The 25,948-nt window shown below is 43.6% G+C and overlaps 1 protein-coding gene across 5 annotated transcripts in view; it reads left to right on the plus strand.

The window, feature by feature from the left end:
* Positions 1-25,948, plus strand: part of LOC128696996 (ATPase family AAA domain-containing protein 2) — a 257,949-nt gene that overhangs the window by 76,764 nt on the left and 155,237 nt on the right. The gene's annotated exons all lie outside the window — the stretch shown is intronic.

A 25,948-nucleotide genomic window follows, 5' to 3' on the forward strand; every position in this document is an offset into this window, starting at 1 on the left:
GCCCGTTTCTTCTAATGCCTCTGCCTCTTGCACGTCTTTAACTATGCGTCCGGCTTCCCCGAATACGGTGCGATGATTTTTGGATCGCCTACTTCCTTGGGTCGGGCCGCCCGCGGTACTACACCTAAACGTTCCAGGCCATTTACTGATGATGGTTCTTCGATGTCTAATCATTCTACCCAAAAACGACCTACGCGATGCCCACTTCCTTTATGCACCGTGTTTACAAGTACGTACACAGTAGACTAATTCTTTTCCCTACATCCGACATCTCCAACTGATTATCTTTCTGACCATAGTATTGGTAAAGCTCTTTTACAACACATTAGATAAGATAAGATAAAGTTTGGTGCAAGGGCCTAGTAACCCCTTCTGTATAAGTTGCTGAATTTAAAAAGAGAAACTTTTGTTTTTCTTTCTGGGTCACCCTGCCTTGGTGGGATATGGCCAGTTTGTTGAAAAAAAAAGTAGTTTATTTCTTTGTAAAGGTTACAATGTGTAATTACAATTTTGATTTGCTAAGTACAAAGATAGTCATTATCATGCCAGGGTATTTTGGGCAGACTAATCCTAATGCATATTAACTAATTAAAACCAGACAAGATAATAAGAACATAGTAACTATACTTAAAACTAGACAAGAAGTAGTGGTTAACTGTTTTACAAACTTATTTAAACTTGATACAAATGTGAGGTAGTAAGGTGGAGCAAGGTGCCATAAAATAATCTTGAAATTGCACACAAAATCTGTATTACAAGTAATGGTTCAGGTAGTAATATTTTATGAATTGGCAGAATTAAAAACCTAGAGGTCACATAATAAAACTAATTAGCAGATGTTTTGGTTGATTTGGTTAATGAGAGATGAGATGATTTTTTAGCAGAGTCCTAAATTTAAAAGTTGTCATGGGATCCTTGACCTGTTCCGGTAGCGAGTTCCAGATCTTTGGGCCCTTTATGTGCATAATGCTCCTGCATAGTGAGAGACTGACTCGAGGGATGTTGAAAAGGGCCTTATGCCTTGTATTGTGACTGTGCATTCTGTTGTAACTGTCAAGGAGTAGCTTTAGTGGTGGGTTTACAGTGGAGTTTAATGTTCTGTATATGTAGTAGGCACAATAATATGAGTGTATGTCTTAAAATATTTAGCAAGTTCAGTCTTTTGAAAAGTGGTGGGGTGTGCTGTCTAGCACAGAAGCTGGTTGTCACCCGCACAGCAGGTTTTTGTTGGGTTATTAAGAGTCTGAGGTGGTTGGCTGTGGTTGAGCCCCAGGCACTAATACCATAAGTAAGGTAAGGATATATTAGAGAGTGGTATAGGGTAAGGAGTGTTGTTTGTGGTACATAGTATTGTATCTTGGAAAGGATTCCTACTGATTTGCCTCTTCAAGGGGGGCTCCTTGGCGTGGTGAAGAGGCTCTTGGTCTGAGGAATTAGACCTGTCGGTCTACTTCCTCAGACCGAACCTAATTACCCCCCAATCCCCCGTTCCCTATCCCATCCTCCCCTTTTTCCTTTCCTCCTCCTCCTCCTCCTCCTCCCCACCCCTCCCTTTTGCCCTTCCTTTTTTTTTCTCTCTCTCTCCACAGGCACGCTAGTTCCTAGGTAGGGGAAAGGGTACCGGGGTCCATCCCATTCCGTTGAGGTTCTTGGCGGTGGCGTAGTTTGCCGTGGAATCTGGATTGCCTGGGGATGTCCTGATCCCTCTCCGGTATCCCGGAGGGTGGCTTTGGGTGTCTCTCGGGCGACGGGTGTATCTCTGGAAGCCACCTTTCGGATTCCGGGGGTGGTGGCCAAAGGAGGTATGCTTTGTGGCGGATTTCCGGCCGCCCTCTCTTTTGTCCACCGAGGTAGCTCGGCAGATGTGAGGTTGCTATCCCGGATTGCCGGTTTACTGGCATGATGGGTAGGGTATGGCATGGGTTCCATGCTGCATCTGCGCTACTTGCGGTGCTGAGGTCCTCTTGGGCGCGGAGGGAGATTTCTGGCCCTTTCATTCCTCCTAGGAACTATCCCTCCCCGGTCCCCCCCTTTTTTTATTCTTTTTTTTATTTTTATTTTCTTTCTTTTTTTTTCTTAAAAACAAAAAGAAAGAAGTAACCTAACCATGGCAGCCCTAGTCCATGAACCTGCTACCCCCGGGCCCCTTCTTGATACCGCACCCCGTTCTGACCCCGCCTCGTCTTTGGACCACTCTTCGGACACTCCTCATGCCTCTGTACCTCTTGCCGGTGCTATTTCCTCACCCGCTTCAGGTACTGAGGCCTCGACTGACTCCTTCGATTTATCTGACCTTCGCTCTCCTCTGACTATGCTTCCGGCCTCTCCCTCTACGGTGCGGCAATTTTCGAATCGCCGGCCCGTTCCACGTCGGACAAACTCTGGTCCCACGCCTAAACGACAACGACAATTACCTGCTGATGATACTTCTCCACCTTCTCGTTCTTCTCAGAAAAGATCGACACGTCCTTCACTACCTTTCCACGCTCAGTTTCAGACTGCACAATGGACTAAATTCTTCACTTTACGAAAGACTTCCTCTACTGCCTATCTTTCTGACCACAGTATTGGCAAGGCACTCCTACGCCATGTTGGTAAAGATATTTCTTTTCATGCTCTTAAGAGTGGTACGCGCATCGTCACCGTACAGAATGCTACCCAGGCTCATGAGCTTTCTCGTCTTTCCCATATCGATACTGTCCCTGTAACTATTGAAAAGCATCATTCCCTCAATTCTTGTAGTGGTACCATCATTCTGCCCCATACCCTAGTTCAACAAAATTTCCAGACATGTGGCACTGACATTCTTGAACAGCTGGAACTCCAAGATCTCCCAATCCTCAAGGTAGACACTTACGTTCTTCCTGCCCGCGGGCGGAGACGATACCCTAGCAATTTGGCTCGTTTAACTTTTGACAGCTGTGAACTCCCATCCTCAGTTTATGTAGCAGGACATCGGTTACAAGTTCGAAAGGTGATCCCTACACCGCAACAGTGTAGAAATTGCTGGCGATTTGGCCATCCAGCGAAATATTGCAGATCTATCGCCAATTGCCCAGTCTGTGGTGCCGATGACCATTCTAATACGTCTTGCAATCGACCTCCCTCTTGCCTTAATTGTCATGAGGCTCACCCTTCGTACTCTCGCCATTGTCAAGTCTACTTAAACGAGTGGGAAATCCGTTACCTCAGAGGCAGAAGGTCTCCCTTATGCCATGGCAGTTTCTCATCTCCGCCTCCAAGGGAGACTACCTCGTGTTTCTTATTCCCGTGTTTCAAAACGTCCCCCCACTTCTGGTATCCCATCTTCTGCACCCACCTCTGTGGTTACCTCTCCCATAGTCACTCCTGTAGCTAATTCTTTTGCTGTCCTCGGCTCAGACGTCCCTACTTCAACGTCTCAGTCTGATCTTGATTCTTCGTGTTCTCTCTCACAAGCCTCAGTAGCGACGAGATCTCGTATGACACCTCCTCCCAATCATCCCTCTACTTCTCAAAAGTCAAAAAAAGGTCCGTTAGCACCTCCTACCCATCTTCCACCTCCTCATTTTCCCTTCCCTGTCTCTGTACCTGGTTCTCCCCCTCTCACTGGCTCTGTTACAAGTGTAGAGGTTCACCCTCCTCCTCGTACTGTACCTTCCTCCCCTGTTCCCTCCCAAGTTTCTTCCTCTTCGGCCACCTCCCAGGTTTCTGCCTCTTCTGTCCCCTTCCACGCTTCTCCAGTTCCCTCCACCCTTCCATCCCCCCCTACCTTGGTGCAGTCCATTACAGTTCCAATCTTTACTCATCCTCCCCTACCATTTCCAATATTGTCTCCCATATGACGTCTCTGAATTCTGAAACACTTGAAGCAATCTCTGAATATATTGCAGAGACCAAACCATCAATGGACACTGATCCACCCTCCACTCCTCTCTCCTCTACTCCATCTGCGCAACTCCTTTCTTCACAGCGCACCGTTCCTTCGCTGCTTGAACGTTTTCCACTTCCTCCGCATGTGGACTTTTCTAACCCCTCTAGTCCGTAGGAACCCTTACCTGCAGATTTCAGGTATCTTGATCATTGCCAATCATGGCCTATTTACAGTGGAATATACCCGGCCTCAGGGGTAATCGGGGTGAGCTTCAGATGTTACTCTCCCAGTTTTCCCCTGTTGGTGTTTGCTTACAGGAACCAAAATTACACTCTGCTGTTATCTCTCCCATCTCAGGCTATAATTTATTGTATTCTTCAGATCCTTTTCCTGATGGGACCTTTAATGAAAGTGCCCTTCTTCTATGCACTGATATTCCGTACCATCAGCTATTTGTTCGTACTTCGCTGCATTACACAGCAGCCCGTATCCACTTGCATAGGTGGTATACGCTCTGTTCTTTATATCTCTCTCCTTCTCGGGCATTATCTATTCCGGATATTGCCTTTCTTGTTTCGTCATTACCACCACCAATTCTGTTACTTGGTGATTTTAATGCCCACCATTTCCTCGGGGGGGGGGGGGGGGGGTCCTCACTGTGAGTCCCGTGGCATTCAGTTAGAGGCTTTTCTTGCCACCCACCCCCTCCATGTTTTAAATACAGGTACTCACACCCATTTTGATCCTCGGACTCGCACTCTCTCTTGCATCGATCTCTCAGTCTGCTCTTCCTCCGCCGCATTAGACTTCACTTGGTCTGTTCTTCCGGACTTACATGACAGCGATCATTTCCCAATCATTCTTACTTCCCCTTCATATTCACCACCTCTTCGCATCCCACGCTGGCAATTTGATCAGGCAAATTGGAACCTTTACTCACACCTAACTGTTTTTAGAGAGGTTCCTTCTTTGTCCTCCATCGATGAGCTTTTACACCTCTTCTCGTCCTCCGTTTTAACTGCAGCTTCTCATTCTGTACCCCAAACTTCGGGCAGGCATTCTCAGAAATGCGTGCCTTGGTGGTCTCCTGCTTGTGCTCGTGCAGTACGTTTGAAACGCGCTGCATGGGGCAGGTACCTGTACAATAGAACCACAGAGAGACTTCTTGAATTTAAGCAGAAGAGTGCGATCGCTCGCCGTGTCATCCGTGACGCTAAACGCACTTGCTGGCGAGATTATGTCTCCACCATCACCTCTGCTTCCTCTATGAGTGCAGTCTGGAAAAAAGTACGAAAACTGAGTGGTAAATATTCTCCTGACCCGGCTCCTGTTCTGCGGGTTGCCGGTGTTGATATAGCAAACCCACTAGATGTTGCCAATGAAATTGGCAATCATCTGGTCCGTATTTCTCAGGGACTCCATCTATGCCCCTCATTTCTTTCCTCAAAGTCTACCAGAGAGTTAGCACCCTTGGACTTTTCTTCTCTCAGAGAAGAACAGTATAATGTGCCTTTTACACTTCAAGAACTGGAGGCAACACTCTCAGCTTGCCGATCATCGGCAGCTGGGCCCGACGACATTCATATTCGTATGCTACAACATTTACATCAGTCAGCCCTTGCAGTCCTATTACGCCTTTACAATCTTATTTGGTCACAAGGAGTTCTTCCACAGCTGTGGAAATCCGCCATTGTTCTCCCTTTCCGCAAACCAGGCACTATGGGACATGAAACCTCCCACTATCGTCCCATTGCTCTTACCAGTGCAGTTTGCAAAGTGATGGAATGCCTATTAAATAGATGTTTAGTGTGGTATTTAGAGACACACAACAGTCTCTCCACTCGTCAATATGGCTTTCGTAAGGGACGTTCTACCATAGACCCCTTACTATGCTTAGATACGTATGTTCGTAATGCCTTTGCGAATAACCACTCAGTTATTGCCATATTTTTTGACCTTGAGAAGGCATATGACACAACTTGGAGGTATAATATTTTAGCCCAAGCCCACTCCTTAGGCCTTCGAGGCAGTCTACCATCCTTCCTTAAGAACTTTTTAACTCACAGGCATTTCCGTGTTCGGGTTAATAATGTGCTCTCCCCGGACTTTATCCAAGCTGAAGGTGTCCCTCAGGGATGTGTTCTGAGCACAACACTTTTTCTCCTTGCTATTAATGATTTGGCCTCTAGTCTTCCATCAAATATTTGGTCATCACTCTATGTTGATGACTTTGCTATTGCCTGTGCAGGCGCTGACTGTCACCTTATTACAGTTTCTCTCCAGCATGCAGTCGACCATGTTTCCAATTGGGCCACCACACGTGGGTTTAAATTTTCCAGCACTAAAACCCACCAAATTACTTTCACTAGACGCTCTGTCATCTCCGATTATCCTTTGTACCTCTATGGCTCCCGTATCCCTGAACGTGATACAGTCAAGTCTCTGGGCCTCCTCTTTGATCGTAGGTTATCCTGGAAACCTCATATTACCTCTCTGAAGGCAACTTGCCACAGCCGGCTGAACCTCCTTAAAACCCTTGCTCATCTTTCATGGGGAGCTGATCGTCAAACCCTCCTTCGCCTACATTCCACCCTTATCTTATCGAAACTTGATTATGGTGACCAGATCTATTCAGCGGCATATCCTGCTACTCTCTCTAGCCTTAACCCCATTCATCACCAAGGATTACGTTTATGCCTTGGTGCTTTTCGCTCTTCCCCTGTCGAGAGCCTCTATGCAGAAGCGAACGTTCCATCCTTATCAGATCGCCGTGATGCCCATTGCCTTCGCTACTATGTACGCTCTCATGATCTCCGCAATCCTTCCATTTATAGAATGTCACTGATATTAGTAGACATTCTTTATTTGTTCGCCGCCTCTGTTTACTCCGTCCCTTCTCTCTTCGCCTTCATTCGCTCTTGTCTTCTCTTCAATTACCACCTTTCTATGTACATGTAGCATCTCACTTGTCCCTACCCCCCCTGGGAAGTTCCAGCTGTTCGAGTCTGTTCTTTCTCTCTCCCTTGCTCGAAAGCCCAACTGTCTACGGTCGCTTCCCGCTCTCATTTTCTTGACCACTTTCACTCTCATTCTCATGCCATTGCTGTGTACACAGATGGCTCTAAGTCTTTTGACGGCGTAGGATTTGCAGCAGTGTTTCCGTACAGCGTCGTACAAGGGCATTTACTATCTTCGGCTAGTATTTTTACTGCTGAATTGTATGCCATCCTTACAGCACTTACCCGTATTGCATCTATGCCTGTGTCATCATTTGTGGTTGTCTCAGACTCCCTTAGTGCTTTACAGGCTATACAGAAATTTGATACACCTCACCCCTTAGTCCTTCGTATCCAACTTTGGCTACGCCGCATCTTTACCAAGCATAAAGATATTTTTTTTGTTGGGTCCCTGGTCATGTTGACTTACAGGGCAATGAACAGGCAGACACTGCTGCGCGGTCAGCAGTACATGACCTACCAGTTTCATGTAGAGGTATTCCATTTACGGACTATTTTGCTGCAATATCTTCCCAACTTCACACCCGTTGGCCACAACGTTGGTCTACTATGCTCGGCAACAAACTTCAATCTATTAAACCGAGTATAGGTTACTGGCCGTCTTCTTATCACCAGTGTCAAGGTTGGGAGACTACTCTCTCCCGTCTTAGCATTGGCCATACTCATCTTACTCATGGATATCTCATGGAGAGGCGCCCTGCTCCTCTCTGTGAGAATTGCCAAGTTCCATTATCAGTCAGCCACATTCTGTTGGACTGCCCACTTTATCAACGAGCACGCAGAATTTACCTCCGTCGTCGTCTTCGCTCTGCTGCTCTCTCTTTACCTTCCCTTCTCGCTGATGGACCCACCTTTCATCCGGACTCTCTCATTGACTTTTTGACAACAACTGACTGACTTCACAAATTCTGATACCTTCAACCCTTTCTACTTCAATCTCTTACTACCCCCTACCTCCGTACTATCCCCTGCCCCGCTGTTTTCTGTAACCTACTGATCATCCCTCCTCCCTTCTGCCATCCAATACCCTCGCTTCCTTCCCTGCCCTGCAGCGCTGTATAGCCCTTGCGGCTTAGCGCTTCTTTTTGATTTTAATAATAATAATCCTACTGATTTGGAAATTTTCTTGGCTATGTGATGGGTGTGGGACTGAAATTGAAGATTACAGTCAAGGAGAAGACCTAGAAATTTGCCCTCTGTGTGTCTTGATATAGGGAAAGCTCGATCAATATATCAAGTTGGATATTTAAGGCTCTGTTGCCAAACAGCATGAGGTATGTTTTGTCTGTGTTGAGAGTGAGTTTGTTGGTCATCATCCAAGTATATATAGCAGCTCATTGTTTACAGTGCTTCTAAGTACAGCTGGGTCTGAATGGAAGTAGACGTAAGTAGTGTCATCTGCGAATAGAACTGGTTTGAGGAGTTGGGATGCATTGGGGAGATCATTGATGTAGATGAGAAAGAGGAGTGGGCCTAGGACACTACCCTAGGGTACTCCTACAGCTACAGGTTGGATAACAGAGTTGACTCCATTTACATACACATACTGGTGTCTGTCATTAAGATAGGATTTTAGGTAGTCAAGAAAATGTCCTCTGATGCTGTAATGATTCAGTTTTAGGTGCAAGAGATTGTGGTCAACTCTATCAAACACTTTTCGTAGGTCAATGAAGAGCCATGGAGGATATTCATTTTTATCGAGAGCTGTGTATATTAGTTCAAGCATTCGTATAATAACGTCATTCGTACTTTTTTTTGGTCTAAACCCAAACTGGCTTGGGTTAAGTATGTTGTTGGATGTAAGGTAGGAGTAAAGTCGGTTGTGTATTTTTTCGAATATCTTGGATAATAAGGGCAAGTTTGATATGAGTCTATAGTTGTTCAAGTCAGTTGGATCACCTACTTTGTGAATTGGGGTAACCCTTGCTGTCTTGAGTATAGATGGGAAGGTTGAGGATGCTACAGATTTGTTAAACATTGTTACAATAATGGGTGACAGCTCATATGCAGCTTTTTTATATATGAATGGTGGAAGTTATCTAGATCACCTGCTTTGTTTTGTAATGATTTAATGATGAGTGAGACTTCTGTGGAATTAGTTGGAGCTAGAAATAGAGTATTTGGGTAGTTGCAAGTGAGGTACTTGTTCAGCTGGGTATTTGAGCTGGGAATTTGACTTGCTAGCTTTGATCCTACAGTAGAGAAGACATAAAATTTGTTAGTCGTGTCTATAGGCTGTATGTGAGGTTCATCTGGTTTAGTTAAGTTTCTCTCTCTTTTTCCAATCTGTTTCCTAGAGCCCAAAATTTTGGAGAGGGTTTGCCAGGCACTCTTCATATCACCTTTTATTTCAGTAAATCTATTTTCATAATACATTTGCTTTGATTTTCATATTAGTTTTGTGAGTACTGATGTGTATCGTTTTGTTAATTCTTTAGTAATTAGGGCTAATCTGAACTGTTTTTCAAGTTGGTGTTTTTTATTAATAGATTTGAGGATACTTTTTTGTTAGCCATGGGCTGTTTAGTCTCTTTTCTGTGATCTGTTTCGTTTTGATTGGACAATGCTTGTTATAGAGGTTTAGGGTTTTATGTAAAAAATTTTGACATCTTTGTCAATATTATTGCTGTCAGCTAGCTCTCTCTGCCAATCAATGGCACTTAGTGCTAGTATTAGGTTGTTTTTCGATGTCTCATCATGCAGGCAAAATGAGATCTTTCTTGTTTCTTGAGGCAATTTACTTAAGTTGGTTATGAGAAAGGTAGAGTAGTGGTCTGTGGTGTTGTCTGTGATTATACCTGCTTGTAGTGGGGATATCGTGTTGGTCCAGATATGGTCAAGTAATGGGACACTTGTTGTAACAGGTGTTTGACCACTAGTTACAGTAGGTCTGTGACAGAGTTTTGCGGCAGATAGCCTGTACTCCTGTCCAGGAGTACAGGCTATCTGTATATTAGGCTCCAGTGGTCGAGTCACAGCTCCTATAATGACGTTACTGCTGTCTCTCGCACACCCTTACTGCTGTCTCTCCCACACCCTTACTGCTATCTCTCACACTCCTACTGCTCTCTCTCTCCCACACCCTTAATGCTCTCTCCCACACCCTTACTGCTCTCTCCCACACCCTTACTGCTCTCTCCCACACCCCTACTGCTCTCTCTCCCACACCCCTACTGCTCTCTCTCCCACACCCCTACTGCTGTCTCTCCTACACCCCTACTGCTCTCTCTCTCCCACACCCCTACTGCTCTCTCTCCCACACCCCTACTGCTCTCTCTCCCACACCCTTACTGCTCTCTCCCACACCCCTACTGCTCTCTCTCCCACACCCCTACTGCTCTCTCTACCTCACCTGTCTCTGAAATCATGGTATCGGCATCTTAATTATCCACTGAGACACAACACTATCTCCAGCTATATTGCAGAGACGAAATCCTCGATGGACATCGACGCACCTCATTCTACTTTTCACGACCCTTGTAGCAGTCTTTTCCTCCACAGCATTCTGATTCCTCCTTGCTTACATACTTACCATTGCCTCCACACATGAATTCACTGACACTAATTTGTAAATAATGACTTATGGAATATTCATGGCCTCAGGGGTAATTGGGAGAGCTCCAGGTGTTGCTCTCCCAGTTTTCCCCAGTATATGCTGGGTTACAAGAGCCCAAAATTCATTCAGCTGTTATTCGTCCCGTTTTGGGCTATGTGCTGTTGCATTCTTCTGATACCTTTCCTGATGAATGATTTAATGAGAGCAAGCCTCTTGTGCACATTGGTATACTATATCAACAGGGCAAGATCCAGCATCAGCAAGGTCAAAAGCTCAGTGCCCAAGGGCACTGTCCTGGCACCTCTGCTGTTCCTCATCCTCATAGCAGACATAGACAAAAACACCTGGCACACTTTTGTATCATCATTTGCAGATGACACTAAAATAAGCATGAAAGTCAGTACGGTAGAGGGCACTGAAAAAGTACAGGAAGACATAAACAGGGTTTTCCAGTGGGCAGTGGAAAACGACATGACGTTCAATGGTGATAAGTTCCAGCTGCTTAGGTATGGAAAGAATGAAGAACTCAGAAGGAGCACTATATACAAAACTCAAGAGGGTCACCAAATAGAACGTAAGGAACACGTAAAAGACCTAGGAATAATTATGTCAGCGGACCTTTCTTTTAAAGACCATAACAAGACAAAGATCATGACAGCCAGGAAGATGACTGGGTGGGTATTGAGAACTTTCAAAACAAGGGAAACAATGCCGATGGTGACACTCTTCAAATCGATAGTGCTCCCTCACTTAGAATATTGCTCAGTGCTGATGGCCCCATTCAGGGCAGGAGAAATATTGGAGCTGGAACAAATACAGAGATCATTTACGGCTCACATTGAGACAGTAAAGCACCTAAACTACTTGGAACGCCTGCAAATCTTGAACATGTACTCATTGGAGTGGAGGAGAGAGAGGTACATGATAATATATACCTGGAAGGTACTCGAGGGCTTGGTCCCAAATCTGCACACTGCCATAACAACATACTGGAGTGAGAGATATGGGAGGAAGTGTAAAATAAACCCAGTGAGGAGCAGGGGTGCAGTGGGGACAATAAGGGAACACTGTATCAACATCTGGGGTCCCAGACTTTTAAACATCTTACCAGAAGATATCAGAAACACTGCTGGAACAAGTGCTGAAGCCTTCAAGAGGAAACTAGACAAGTATCTTCACCAGGTGCCAGATCAACCAGGCTGTGATGGATATGTGGGGCAGCGGGCCTCCAGCAGACGAGCCTGGCCCATGGCTGGGCTCAGAGAGTAGATATACTCTCGAAATTCTTCAAAGGTATATCAAAGGTAAAGGTCTTTGTTCGTTCTCTGCTACATTATACTGCAGCCCGTATTTATTTGCACAGATGGTACACAGTTTGCCTCTGTATCTCTCCCCTTCTCATGCATTCTGTATCTTGGATATTGCATTCTTGATTGCTTTACCGCTGCCCATCTTGTTGTTAGGTGATTTTAACGCTTGCCATCATCTTTGGGGAGGGTCCCACTAACTCTCATGGTGATCAGTTGGAGACTTTTCTCATTTCTCATCCTCTTCATGTTTTGAATGTGGGTGCTCCCACCCATTTTGACTTTCACACTCAGTTTCTCTCTTGCATTGATCTTTCTATCTGCTCCTTGTCAGTCGCACTTGATTACGCTTGGTCTGTTCTCCCGGATTTGCACAACAGTGATCACTTTCCTATTCTTCTTACTTGTACTACATATTCCTGACCTCCTTGTACCCCTCGTTGGCAGTTTGGACGAGCGAATTGGGACTTATACTCTCATCTTACCACCTTTTGTGAGGACCCTTCTTTGTCCTCTATTGATGAGCTGGTGCGACAGTTTTCGACCTTAGTTTTTGCTGCAGCATCACGTTCTGTTCCTCAAACATCAGGCAGGCATTCTCAGACATGTGTGACTGGGGGGTCTCCTGTGTGTGCCTGTGTGGTGCATTTGAAACGCGCTGCGTGGGGCTTTTATCAATATAATCGGACCTCAGATCGCCTCTTGTATTTTAAGCTGGCAAGGGCAGTCGCTCGCCCCATCATACACGACGCTAAACGCACTTGTTGCCAAGACTGTGTGTCTACCATTACCTCGACTTCCCCTGTGTATGCAGTACGGAAGGTACGCAAATTGTGTGGCAAGTACGTTCTGGACCCAGCTCCAGTTTTGTGAGTTGCTGGTGTTAGTGTTGCAGAACCTCTTGAAGTTGCCATGGAAATTGGGAACTATCTTGTTTGTATCTCCCAAGGGCTTCACCTCTGTCCCTCATTTCTCGCATCTAAGTCTACCAAGGAGCAATTGCTCTTGGATTTCTCTTCTAATGGAATGGAGCTGTATAATGTACCTTTCACTCTCCTAGAGCTAGAGTCCAGGCTTTCCTCTTGCCAGTCATCGGCAGCTGGGCCTGATGATATTCATATCAGTGTGCTACAACATCTGCATTCTACAGCCCTTACAGTCCTTTTGCATCTTTTCAATCTTATTTGGATCCGAGGGGTTCTCCCTCAACAATGGAAATCTGCCATTGTCCTACCGTTTAGCAAACCAGGCACCTCGGGGCTTGATACCTCTCACTATCCTCCCATTGCTCTGACCAGTGTAGTCTGTAAAGTGATGGAACGATTGGTGAATAGACATTTGATGCGGTATTTCTCCTCACCAATATGGCTTTCACAAGGGCAACTCTACTTTGTTCCCCTTGTTCCACTTAGATACATATGTGCGAAATGCCTTTGCTAACAAAGACTCTATCCTAATAGTCTTTTTATCCTAATAGTCTTTTTTGATCTTGAGAAGGCATGTGACACCACTTGGAGGTATAACATTTTAGCCCAAGCCTTAGGCCTCCACAGTAATTTGCCAACCTTCCTTGCTGCTTTCTTATCTGACAGACATTTCCGTGTCCGTGTTGGCACCTTGCTTTCCTCAGACTTTGTTCAAGCCGAGGGAGTCCCACAAGGTTGTATCCTTAGCACTACCCTTTTTCTCTTAGCTATAAATGACCTACCTTCCGTTCTTCCATCACATATTTGGTTGCCACTTTATGTGGATGAAATCTCTATAGCTTACTCAGGTGCTAACTGTCACCTGGTAAGAGCCTCCCTTCAGGATGTGATTGACCGAGTTTCCTATTTGGCCATTTCTCATGGCTTTAAATTTTCTAAGTATGAAAACCCATTTCATTACCTTCACTAGATGTCCTCTTATCCCAGATATTCCACTATATTTACACGGCTCCCGTATTCCAGAATGTGATATGGTCAGATTTCTTGGTCTTCTCTTCGATTGCCAGTTGACATGGAAACCTCACATTTCCTCTTTGAAGGCAGCTTGCCATGGTCATCTGAATCTCTTTAAAATTCTTGTGCATCATTCATGGGGAGCAGATTGCCGGACTCTCCTCCATTCGCATTCCACCCTAGTCTTGTCCAAGCTAGATTATGGCGACCAAGTCTATTCTACGACTTCTACAACTCTTTCTAAGTTAGATCCCCTTTATCATCAGTGTCTATGGTTATGCCTTGGTGCCTTTCGTTCATCCCCTGTTGAAAGCCTGTATGCAGAGGCGAATGTTCCTTAGCTGAGTGTTGTGATGCTCATTGTCTTTGTTACTTTGCGCTCATGACCTTCCTGTTCCATCTACATATAGGTTGGTGTCAGACATTAGTTGAAGCTCGTTATTTGTTCAACGCCTCTGCTTGCTCCAATCGTTTTCTCTTCGCCTTCACTCACTCTGGTCTTCTCTCCAGTTACCTCCTTTGTATGTTCGTTTAGCGTTTGCCTTTTCCCTTTCCCCTTGGGAAGTTCTGGTGGTTCATGTCTGTTCTCCCCTACTGCCATGTGCCAAAGCTCCCCTGCCTACGGCTACTACTTGTTCTCTTTTTCTCGATCATTTTCAGTCGCATGCTCATACTGTCACTGTTTATACTGATGATTCTAAATCTTCTGACGGGATTGGGTTCGCGGCAGTGTTTTCTGATGATGTCGCCCGAGGTCATTTTTTAAGACATAGCTAGTATTTTTACTGCCGAGTTGTATGCCATCCTCATAGTGCTTCTCTGATCATTTCAGATTCCCTCAGTGCTTTACAAGCCATTAAACAATTTGATTCCCCTCATCCATTAGTCCTTCATATTCAACTATGGTTGCACCATGTGGCTAGCAAAAACAAAGACATCATTTTCTGTTGGGTCCCTGGACACGTTGATGTGCAGGGCAGTAAACAAGCGGATGCTGCTGCATGGTTAGCGGTGCATGATCTTCTGGTTTCCTGTAGAGGTATGCCGTAGAGGGATTATTTTCCAGTCATCTTGGCTCATCTTCACGACCGTTGGCAACAACAGTGGTTGGGCATGCACCACAACAAATTGCACACTGTTAAACTGTTTTTAGGTTTGTGGCCATCTTCTTACCACCATTGCCATACTCGGGAGACTGTGCTCTCAGGTCTCTGCATTGGCCATACTCGCCTTACCCATGGGTATCTCATGGAACGACACCCTATTCCTCTCTGTAAGGTTTGTCAGGTCCCTATTTCGGTTCTTTACTTTCTTATAGATTGCTTGGTTTACCAACGAGCTTGCAGGATTTACTTCCACCACCACCCTACCACTCCTACCTTATCTTCCCTTGTTGCAGATTGCCCTGCCTTTGACTTAGTCACTTTTTTACTTTTTGTCAGCAACTGCTTTACTGTACGAACTTTGACACACAGCCCTTAGTGTCCCTTCCAGCCCTTTTCTCCCCTCACCTCTGGTCCCCTCTCCACCTAGCTGTTTATAGTCCCAGCACTATTTTCTGCCCAGAAGCACTGTATAACCCCTGTCAGTTTAGTGCTTTCTTTGATTATAAAATAATAATAGTCCTGGAGGTGACATGAAGCCTTCATGAAGCCACAGATCATGGGACATTTTGCATGTCTGAATAATTTAAGTTTTTAGCACATTTTTGAATGAAATCTTATGTTGTAGTTAGTTTTCAGTTTAGTGGTTGTATGCCAAGCAGAATTATAATGAGCACCAATAAGGTGAATAATTAAAGCTCTCCATGAAATAATCTTCAGTAAAAAAACAGTGATTAAGTTGCACAGATTGCAAAGCACATGAATTCCGGGGTTTAACTGTACTATGCAGTTCGAGGCACTTACTGAGAATAGAATTTCATCCAGTAAATGCTCAAGACTGCATATTGTGTTTCATTCACATTTTTTTTTTTTTTTTTTTTTTCAACAAGTCGGCCGTCTCCCACCGAGGCAGGGTGACCCAAAAAAAGAAAGAAAATCCCCAAAAAGAAAATACTTTCATCATCATTCAACACTTTCACCACACTCGCACATTATCACTGTTTTTGCAGAGGTGCTCAGAATACAACAGTCTAGAAGCATACACATATAAAGATACACAACATATCCCTCCAAACTGCCAATATCCCAAACCCCTCCTTTAAAGTGCAGGCATTGTACTTCCCATTTCCAGGACTCAAGTCCGACTATATGAAAATAACCGGTTTCCCTGAATCCCTTCACTAAATATTACCCTGCTCACACTCCAACAGATCGTCAGGTCCCAAGTACCATTCGTCTCCATTCACTCCTATCTAACACGCTCACGCACGCTTGCTGGAAATCCAAGCCCCTTACCCACAAAACCTCCTTTACCCCCTCTCTCCAACCCTTTCGAGGACGACCCCTACCCCGCCTTCCTTCCCCTATAGATTTATATGCTTTCCATGTCATTCTACTGTGATCCATTCTCTCTAAATGACCAAACCACCTCAACAACCCCTCTTCTGCCCTCTGACTAATACTTTTATTAACTCCACACCTTCTCCTAATTTCCACACTCCGAATTTTTTGCATAATATTTACACCACACATTGCCCTTAGACAGGACATCTCCGCTGCCTCCAACCGTCTCCTTGCTGCTGCATTTACCACCCAAGCTTCACACCCATATAAGAGTGTTGGTACTACTATACTTTCATACATTCCCTTCTTTGCCTCCATAGATAACGTTTTTTGACTCCACATATACCTCAACGCACCACTCACCTTTTTTCCCTCATCAATTCTATGATTAACCTCATCGTTCATAAATCCATCCGCCGACACGTCAACTCCCAAGTATCTGAAAACATTCACTTCTTCCATACTCCTCCTCCCCAATTTGATATCCAATTTTTCTTTATCTAAATCATTTGACACCCTCATCACCTTACTCTTTTCTATGTTCACTTTCAACTTTCTACCTTTACACACATTCCCAAACTCATCCACTAACCTTTGCAATTTTTCTTTAGAATCTCCCATAAGCACAGTATCATCAGCAAAAAGTAACTGTGTCAATTCCCATTTTGAATTTGATTCCCCATAATTTAATCCCACCCCTCTCCCAAACACCCTAGCATTTACTTCCTTTACAACCCCATCTATAAATATATTAAACAACCATGGTGACATTACACATCCCTGTCTAAGACCTACTTTTACCGGGAAGTAGTCTCCCTCTCTTCTACACACCCTAACCTGAGCCTCACTATCCTCATAAAAACTCTTTACAGCATTTAATAACTTACCACCTATTCCATATACTTGCAACATCTGCCACATTGCTCCTCTATCCACTCTATCATATGCCTTTTCTAAATCCATAAATGCAATAAAAACCTCCCTATCTTTATCTAAATACTGTTCACATATATGCTTCAATGTAAACACCTGATCTACACATCCCCTACCCACTCTAAAACCTCCTTGCTCATCCGCAATCCTACATTCTGTCTTACCTCTAATTCTTTCAATTATAACCCTACCGTACACTTTTCCTGGTATACTCAGTAAGCTTATTCCTCTGTAATTTTTACAGTCTCTTTTGTCCCCTTTCCCTTTATATAAAGGGACTATACATGCTCTCTGCCAATCCCTAGGTACCTTCCCCTCTTTCATACATTTATTAAACAAAAGTACCAACCACTCCAACACTATATCCCCCCCTGCTTTTAACATTTCTGTCATGATCCCATCAGTTCCAGCTGCTTTACCCCCTTTCATTTTACGTAATGCCTCACGTACCTCCCCCACACTTACATTCTGCTCTTCTTCACTCCTAAAAGATGGTATACCTCCCTGACCAGTGCATGAAATTACTGCCTCTGTTTCTTCCTTAACATTTAAAAGTTCCTCAAAATATTCTCGCCATCTACCCAATACCTCCATCTCCCCATCTACTAACTCCCCTACTCTGTTTTTAACTGACAAATCCATATTTTCCCTAGGCTTTCTTAACTTGTTTAACTCGCTCCAAAATTTTTTCTTATTTTCATTAAAATTTCTTGACAGTGCCTCTCCCACTCTATCATCTGCTCTCCTTTTGCACTCTCTCACCACTCTCTTTACCTTTCTTTTACTCTCCATATACTCTGCTCTTCTTATAACACTTCTGCTTTGTAAAAACCTCTCATAAGCTACCTTTTTCTCTTTTATCACACCCTTTACTTCATCATTCCACCAATCACTCCTCTTTCCTCCTGCCCCCACCCTCCTATAACCACAAACTTCTGCCCCACATTCTAATACTGCATTTTTAAAACTATTCCAACCCTCTTCAACCCCCCCACTACTCATCTTTGCACTAGCCCACCTTTCTGCCAATAGTCGCTTATATCTCACCCGAACTTCCTCCTCCCTTAGTTTATACACTTTCACCTCCCTCTTACTTGTTGTTGCCACCTTCCTCTTTTCCCATCTACCTCTTACTCTAACTGTAGCTACAACTAAATAATGATCCGATATATCAGTTGCCCCTCTATAAACATGTACATCCTGGAGCCTACCCATCAACCTTTTATCCACCAATACATAATCTAATAAACTACTTTCATTACGTGCTACATCATACCTTGTATATTTATTTATCCTCTTTTTCATAAAATATGTATTACTTATTACCAAATTTCTTTCTACACATAGCTCAATTAAAGGCTCCCCATTTACATTTACCCCTGGCACCCCAAATTTACCTACTACTCCCTCCATTCATTCACATACTTGTAGATATATTTTACCATTGATATAATTTGACTGTATAGTACTGTATAATACAGCATACACAGAAATACTCAGCAATAATACCTGTTTGTGATAAATTAATCCAAGATTGGTCAAGGTGATATTTCAGTAGTTCATTACACACACAGCACCAACCTCTCAAGGGAGGTGCTTTGATGCTTGTGAAGGGCTCTTGATTCAAGGAATTGGAACTACCTTCCCCTTCATCTGATCAGACCTGATAACCTTTCATTCCCCAGGTGCTATACAAGCCCTGTGGGTATAGTGCTTCCACATAATTATAATAATTCATGCTTGAACGCAGAGAAACAGCACGAGTGAGAAAAGGAAAGCACAGCCAACATTAGGTCTTGTGTTAGAAGTGTTAATTCGTCTCATCATCAACTAAACTAACTCGAAGAGAGTGAAAATGTTTTATCTTAGGTAATTTTGTTACGGTACATTTATTTATATTTTAAGTATAGTAATGTACAACTTACCGAGCTTCTGGCAGCCATGTTGTTTATCCTTGAACTCTGCGTGGGTGGGAGCTATGGCAGTCTTCCTATGGAATTTTAAAATTTTTTTTTTATAGTACATTGGACCCTCCCTTTTTGTTGGGTTCTGTTTTCGCGAATTTCAGTTACTACCGACTTTCTTCGTAAAAATATTTGCTCAGTTTTCGTTACTTCCCTCCCTTCTCGTCGGTGGTGCGGAACATGTCTGAGTGTGCCCGCGCACACACAACCTCCCACACATGCATTCTGAGACAGTGTCGCTTTGTTTTTCGTTGAGTGAACATTATCCTGCGAGGTCATAGGAAACATTTCATAATTCATTGTTTTTTGCACTTGTTTATTCTGTGTGAATGCTAAATATGCCACCATGGGTCCAAAGAAAGCTGCTAGTGCCAGTCCTTTGGTAAAGAAGGTGAGGAATACGATAGAATTAAAGAAAAAGATTGTAGAAAAATGCGAAAGTGGTGGTGGTAGAGGGTGGTAGTGGTGGTGGTAGAAGGTGGTAATGATGGTGGCAGAGGGTGGTAGAGGTGGTGGTAGATAGTGGTTGTGATGGTGGTAGAGGGTGGTAGTGGTTGTGATGGTGGTAGAGGGTGGTAGTGGTTGTGATGGTAGTAGAGGGTGGTAGTGGTTGTGATGGTGGTAGAGGGTGGTAGTAATGGTGGCAGAGGGTGGTAGTGGTGGTGCTAGATAGTGGATGTGATGGTGGTAGTGGTTGCGATGGTGGTAGAGGGTGGTAGTGATGGGGTAGAGGGTGGTAGTGGTTGTGATGGTGGTAGAGGGTGTAGCAGTTGTGATGGTGGTAGAGGATGGTAGTGATGGTAGAGGATGGTAGTGGTTGTGATGGTGGTAGCAGTTGTGATGGTAGTGTTTATGTTGGTGGTAGAGGGTGGTGGTGATGGTGGTAGAGGGTGGTAGTGGTTGTGATGGTGGTAAAGGGTGGTAGTGGTTGTGATGGTAGAGGGTGGTAGTGATGGTGGTAGAGGTTGGTAGTGGTTGTGATGGTGGTGGAGGGTGGTAGTGATGGTGGTAGTGGTTGTGGTGGTGGTAGAAGTTGTGATGGTGGTAGCAGTTGCAATGGTGGTAAAGGGTGGTAGTGGTTGTGATGGTGGTAGGGGGTGGTAGTGGTTTTGATAGTGGTAGAGAGTGGTGGTAGTTGTGATGGTGGTAGAGGGTGATGGTGGTAGTGATGGTGGTAGGGGGTGGCAGTGGTAGCAGTTGTAGTTGTGATAGTGATGGTGGTAAAGGGTGCTAGTGGTAGTGGTTGTGATGGTGGTAGCAGTTGTGATGGTGGTAGCAGTTGTGATGGTGGTAGAGGGTGGTAGTGGTTGTGATGGTGGTAGAGGGTGGTAGTGGTTGTGATGGTGGTAGAGGGTGGTAGTGATGGTGGTAGAAGGTGGTAGTGATTGTGGTACAGGGTAGAGCTTCAAGAGCTCTCTGGACAGTTTTTTGTGCAACAGGGATCCTGTGACTTAAGCTAGTCCTGGTGCCATTAAAAAAAAAGAAGGGAAGTAACCCAGAATAAGGACTTGGTACCTGAAGTCTTTATGGCAGGGGATTACCCTCCCAAACAATAATCAATCCTCCCTCTCTCCTTCTCCCTGTCTTCCATGCACCAACAAGAATCTTCAGTAAAGGTAAGTGTGATGTTAAATGTTCATTTATAATATATTTGTCATTCTTTTCTTTATGTAAATCTATATTCAGTCTCTAAAAAAATTGTGTTTTGTTAATACTTTTGGGAGTCTGGAATGGATTAATTGGATTTACATTATTTCTTATTGGGAAAATGGTTTCAGTTTTCGTCAATTTCACATTTCATCAGACTCCCTGGAATGGATTAATGACAAAAAGGGAGGGTCAACTTTATTGTAGAGCATAAAAGTATACCACAACTATGTTAAAAAAAATTCAGTGAGCGCTCAAAGTGACTGTTGGAAAGGGGAAGAAAGTGTGTGACTGGTAATGACGTTTGTGGTACATAGAGATGATTGTAAGCAACATACTTTGTTCGTTGTTTTTGCATCAGTTGACCCAGTGGGTTTTGTCCTGGTTTTCTGAAATCCATTAAATTGAGGGCTGTTGAATCGAGGGTTTACTAAACTATTAAATAATGAATCCTTTGTTTAGTGTTAGATTTACACAAATTAGAAACTTTTAGTCTATGGTGCTGGAATCTTGGATATCAGTTAATTGTTTTTATGCAGCTTTTTTTTTTTATTTTATCAAATTTGTTTGATGAGAGTTTTCTGTTAGATGTATATCAGGGTATACACCTGTGACTGATTTTGAGGGCTTTTCTACCTGCCTGGTCAAGCTTCCTTGTTGAGTGCCTGTTTAACCAGGCTTTGGTGTTAGCAAGCCACTGACCCTCATTATTATCACAGCCTAGTTGATTGGGCACTTGGTGGAAGTAATGATAGAGTTTCTGCATGAACTCTTCTAAATTTATTCTGGCAATATTTTTGATATCTGCTGGTAGTAGGTTGAAGAGTCTTGGGCAGGTTATGCTTGCACAGGGTGTTGCAGTGCCTGTAATATAGGTGGCTGCACACTCCCACAGCACAGGGGTGCCTGTAATAATCTCAGGGAATTTTAAGAGTGTCTTTTGACATTAAAAATTTAATGTTTTTTTTTTTTTTAATCAAGGCTAGTTATTTTTTTTTTTTTATTTTTTTTTCAACAAGTCGGCAGTCTCCCACTGATAGTATATATATGTGTGGAGCATTTTATATATGTTCATAGCTTTTATTTAGTTAATTTGATTTCTGCTTATATTTTGTGTATGTGTGGATTCTCCTATTTGTACTTGCCTATTTATGGTTGCAGGGGTTGATTCTCAGATCCTGGCTTTGCCTCTTAACTTGCCACTCTTCAGATTCACTCCCTCCTAGCCTTATGAGCCCTAGCAAACCTACTCATAGAATACGTATGTAGTCTGCCTTCATCACCTCTTCATTGAGGTCATTCCACTTCCTGACATTCCTGTGACTTGTCTGTCTTAGCTGTGGAACTAGTCTTGTTGCATACCTCTGCACTTTCTCCAATTTCTTGACATGTTTCCTTAGGTGTGGGTTTCATACTGGTGCTGCATACTCCAGAATGGGCCTGACATGTGTTGTATAAAGCACTCTCGGTGACTCTTTTGTCGAGATTCCTTAGGGTCACTCAGATTTGCCAGGCAAGTCTTGGCCACAGAGGCTATTTAGTTTGTGTGTCAGAGAATACCTGACAGGGAGGCAACAACGAGTCATGGTACGTGATGAGGTATCACAATGGGCACCTGTGATGAGCGGGGTCCCACAGGGGTCGGTCCTAGAACCAGTGCTATTTTTGTTATATGTGAATAACATGATGGAAGGGATAGACTCAGAAGTGTCCCTGTTTGCACACGGTGTGTGTGTATATGTGTGTGTGTGTGTGTGTGTGTGTGTACTCACCTATTTGTGGTTGCAGGGGTCGAGTCCTAGCTCCTGTGTGTGTGTGTGTGTGTGTGTGTGTGTGTGTGTGTGCGCGTGCGTGCGCATGTGCTCACCTAGTTGAGGTTGCAGGGTTGAGTCCTAGCTCCTGACCCCGCCTCTTCACTGGTCACTGCTAGGTCACTCTCCCTGAACTGTGAGCTTTATCGTACCTCTGCTTAAAGCTATGTATGGAGCCTGCCTCCACTACATCGCTTCCCAAACTATTCCACTTCCTGACTACTCTGTGGCTGAAGAAATACTTCCTAACATCCCTGTGATTCATTTGTGTCTTCAACTTCCAACTGTGTCCCCTTGTTGCTGTGTCCTATCTCTGGAACCTCCTGTCTTTGTGTGTATGTGTGTGTACTCACCTATTTGTGGTTGCAGGGGTCGAGTCTTAGCTCCTGGCCCCACCTCTTCACTAGTTGCTTCTGGGTCCTCTCTCTCCCTGCTCCATGAGCTTTATCAAACCTCGTCTTAAAACTATGTATGGTTCCCGCCTCCACTACGTCACTTTCTATGCTATTCCACTGCCTGACAACTCTATGACTGAAGAAATACTTCGTAACATCCCTTCGACTCATCTGAGTCTTCAACTTCCAATTGTGACCTCTTGTTTCTGTGTCCCCTCCCTGGAACATCCTGTCTTTGTCTGCAGCAGTTAGCTGGTTGATGTGTGCTTCCAGAGACATGCTTGGTGTTATACTCACCCCAAGATCTTTCTCCTTGAGTGAGGTTTGCAGTGCACGCGCGCGCACTCACGTGTGCTCACTCGCCTATTTGTATTCACCTATTTATGGTTGCAGAGGTCGATTCTCAGATCCTGACCCAATGCTTTAGATTCATTCCCTGTAAGCCTTATGGGCCCCTTCTTACCTGTTTGTAAGACCGTGTATGGAACCTGCCTTCACTTCTTCACCAAGATCATTGCACTTCCCAACCACACTCAAGACTAAAGAAATACTTAATATCCCTGTGGCTCATCTCTCCCTTTATCTGGCAATGGTATCCCTGAGTTCCCATTTTTCATTTCTCAAACTGCCTGTCTCCGTCTACTTTAATAATTCCTCGACATATTTTGTATATTATTGTGTCCCCTCTGGGATGCGTGTGTGTGTTTTATTTGTTTTCTGGTTATTTATCAATACTTCTTTATTGGTAAGAATGCTGAGTGGCACACTCTCACACCAGCATGAGTCTTTGGGCACTCAGGATGCTGGTGTGCATCATGAGTGCCCAAAGACACAAGAGTGCTTTGGGCATTCTTGTGTGACTACACAAATAACACTTCAGTGGGAATTTGCCTTTTTTCTGTGGCAGGAAGAGGCCATGGAGAGAGTCAAACCTCATGTCAAATAATTGTCACTTGAGTCACTATGGCACCCACTGGTTGTGGAGGGTCAGGACTTCTAGTATCTTTCTAGTATTTCTAATGACAGCTGTTGTGGTTTTATATGGGTTTGTCACCTTTATGATTAACAGTAATAGAGCCTACTATTTATTGGTTGTATTTACTAGATACATTTAGAATACATTTAGCTTTCTACATCCAAGAGGTGGAAGCAGTCTCTTATACTGTACAACTATAAATATTTTCTAATGCATTTATAGTTGAAATTTGCTTGCCTGATTTGTCAGGTATAGTTATTCTTAGTGTAATCCATCACTGGAATTGGTTCCAGGATTAGTGTGTGTGTGTTCTGCTTGCTTTAAGCAGGTTCTTTTTAGGCAAAGTTGCTTTCATGTGATGCCCCATTTCTGTTGTTAATTCCTTATAGCTGATATGCATTCTACACATGCAATGTGTGATTTGCAAATTCTTATTGTGCGTGTAAGTGTTGATGGTCTGATTGATTTAGTATTTTACTACAGCTGCCATGGGTCTGGAATGCTTATATAGTACTGCACTAGGTGAAGAACACCTGGATTTTTGTTTTTATGTTCTTTATTCATTTTGTACTATTATGCAAGTGCTTCCTATTTTTGTTCGATAGTTTTACCTTGAGTGTTCATTTGTATTTATCTTTTCTTGCCAAGTTCTAAGAGATCTTGTAGGTTAATACTCTGTAAATCACATAACTACCTATCTATCTCATTTCTCTTATCATGGCATATGGTGGTGTTGGTATTATGTGTTGTGCTGGCATGCACGAGACTGCCAAGTAATATTGCTTTTACAGAATATTGGCTGTGGGTTGTGTGTTATTAATTCTTGTAAATCTGTGTCTGTATGAGATGTAGAACTGACCAAGAAGGCTGGGTCACCTATTGTCCTAGTCTAGTCTATGGTTAGCACCTGTTGGTGTAGTTGGAGATACCCAATATTTGTAAATCATTCACTAGTATCTGGGTCTAATTGAGCCATCAGATAAGCAGAAAGTTATTGTTATTTTCTCATAGATCTCATAATTTTGGTAGGGCAAAAATGTTTGCTGCTTGCTGTGACACACATGCTAACATTTCCAAGAATATCTTCAACACTATCACTTAAATGGCATCTTCTAGTGGATAGTCATATTCATCTTCATTTTCTTCATCATTACTGCAATCATAATCATGTAATGCAGTAGATAAGGGTGCCCCTTGTTTTATGCTGTAAATCTGTTCCAGGCTATAAACATTCAAAGCAAGAATGATTACTTTCAGCATGTTAGACCTTGGGACATTGAATTAGTATGCCAGTCATCATTAGAATCGTCACAAGACTTTGGGTCAACGTGGCATATCTTCACCTTCCAAAATGTGGCTCGATTTCTTGTGAAAATCCTGCAAACAAGAATTTTCAACACACTTTGCAAACTAACTGCACTGATCATTTATGGCAAATATACCATATATTGCATGTGTGCAATTAGTGATGATAATTTTCCCTGGAGGAAAAAACTTTGAAGTGTGCAAGGTTGAAGGGTCAGCTGTATCTGTACCTTGCTTGAGGTGGCTGATATTTTCATTTGTGCACTCAACTGTGTCCTTCTGTGAAAACAATAGATGTCTTTGTGCTATGTAGCAGCCAGTCTCCATGTGTGAGTGGTTTTTAATTGTTTTAGTTTTAAAAAACTTCTGTTTTATTGTGAATGGGGAACTCCTTTAAATGTGGAGCGAGGAATAATTGACTAGTTCAACAATTACTTACATCACACACAACCTCTTTAACCCCATCCCCCCTAACCCCATCCCCCTTCCTTAACCACCACTTTCTCAATTACCTGGTGATGGTTTGGAGGATCTTTCACCTCACCTGACCAGATGTGGTTAATGGTATAGTTGGTCAGACTGTTTTTGCTAGTGGCACACAGTCTGACATGGCAGTACAAGTTAACAGTATGCAGTTTCTCTATTGAAGATGGGGGACAGTTGGTAATTTCCCTTATTTGAAGGGGCATTGAAATAACTTGGACCCATTATAATAATAAAAGTAACAGTAACAATTAATAGTACAGGTCGTCCATCACTAATCCGGTAGTCGGTTATCCGGTTCCATCGGTAATCCG

Source organism: Cherax quadricarinatus, chromosome 49, assembly GCF_038502225.1.
Source record: "Cherax quadricarinatus isolate ZL_2023a chromosome 49, ASM3850222v1, whole genome shotgun sequence".
In the NCBI taxonomy this organism is placed as follows: domain Eukaryota; kingdom Metazoa; phylum Arthropoda; class Malacostraca; order Decapoda; family Parastacidae; genus Cherax; species Cherax quadricarinatus.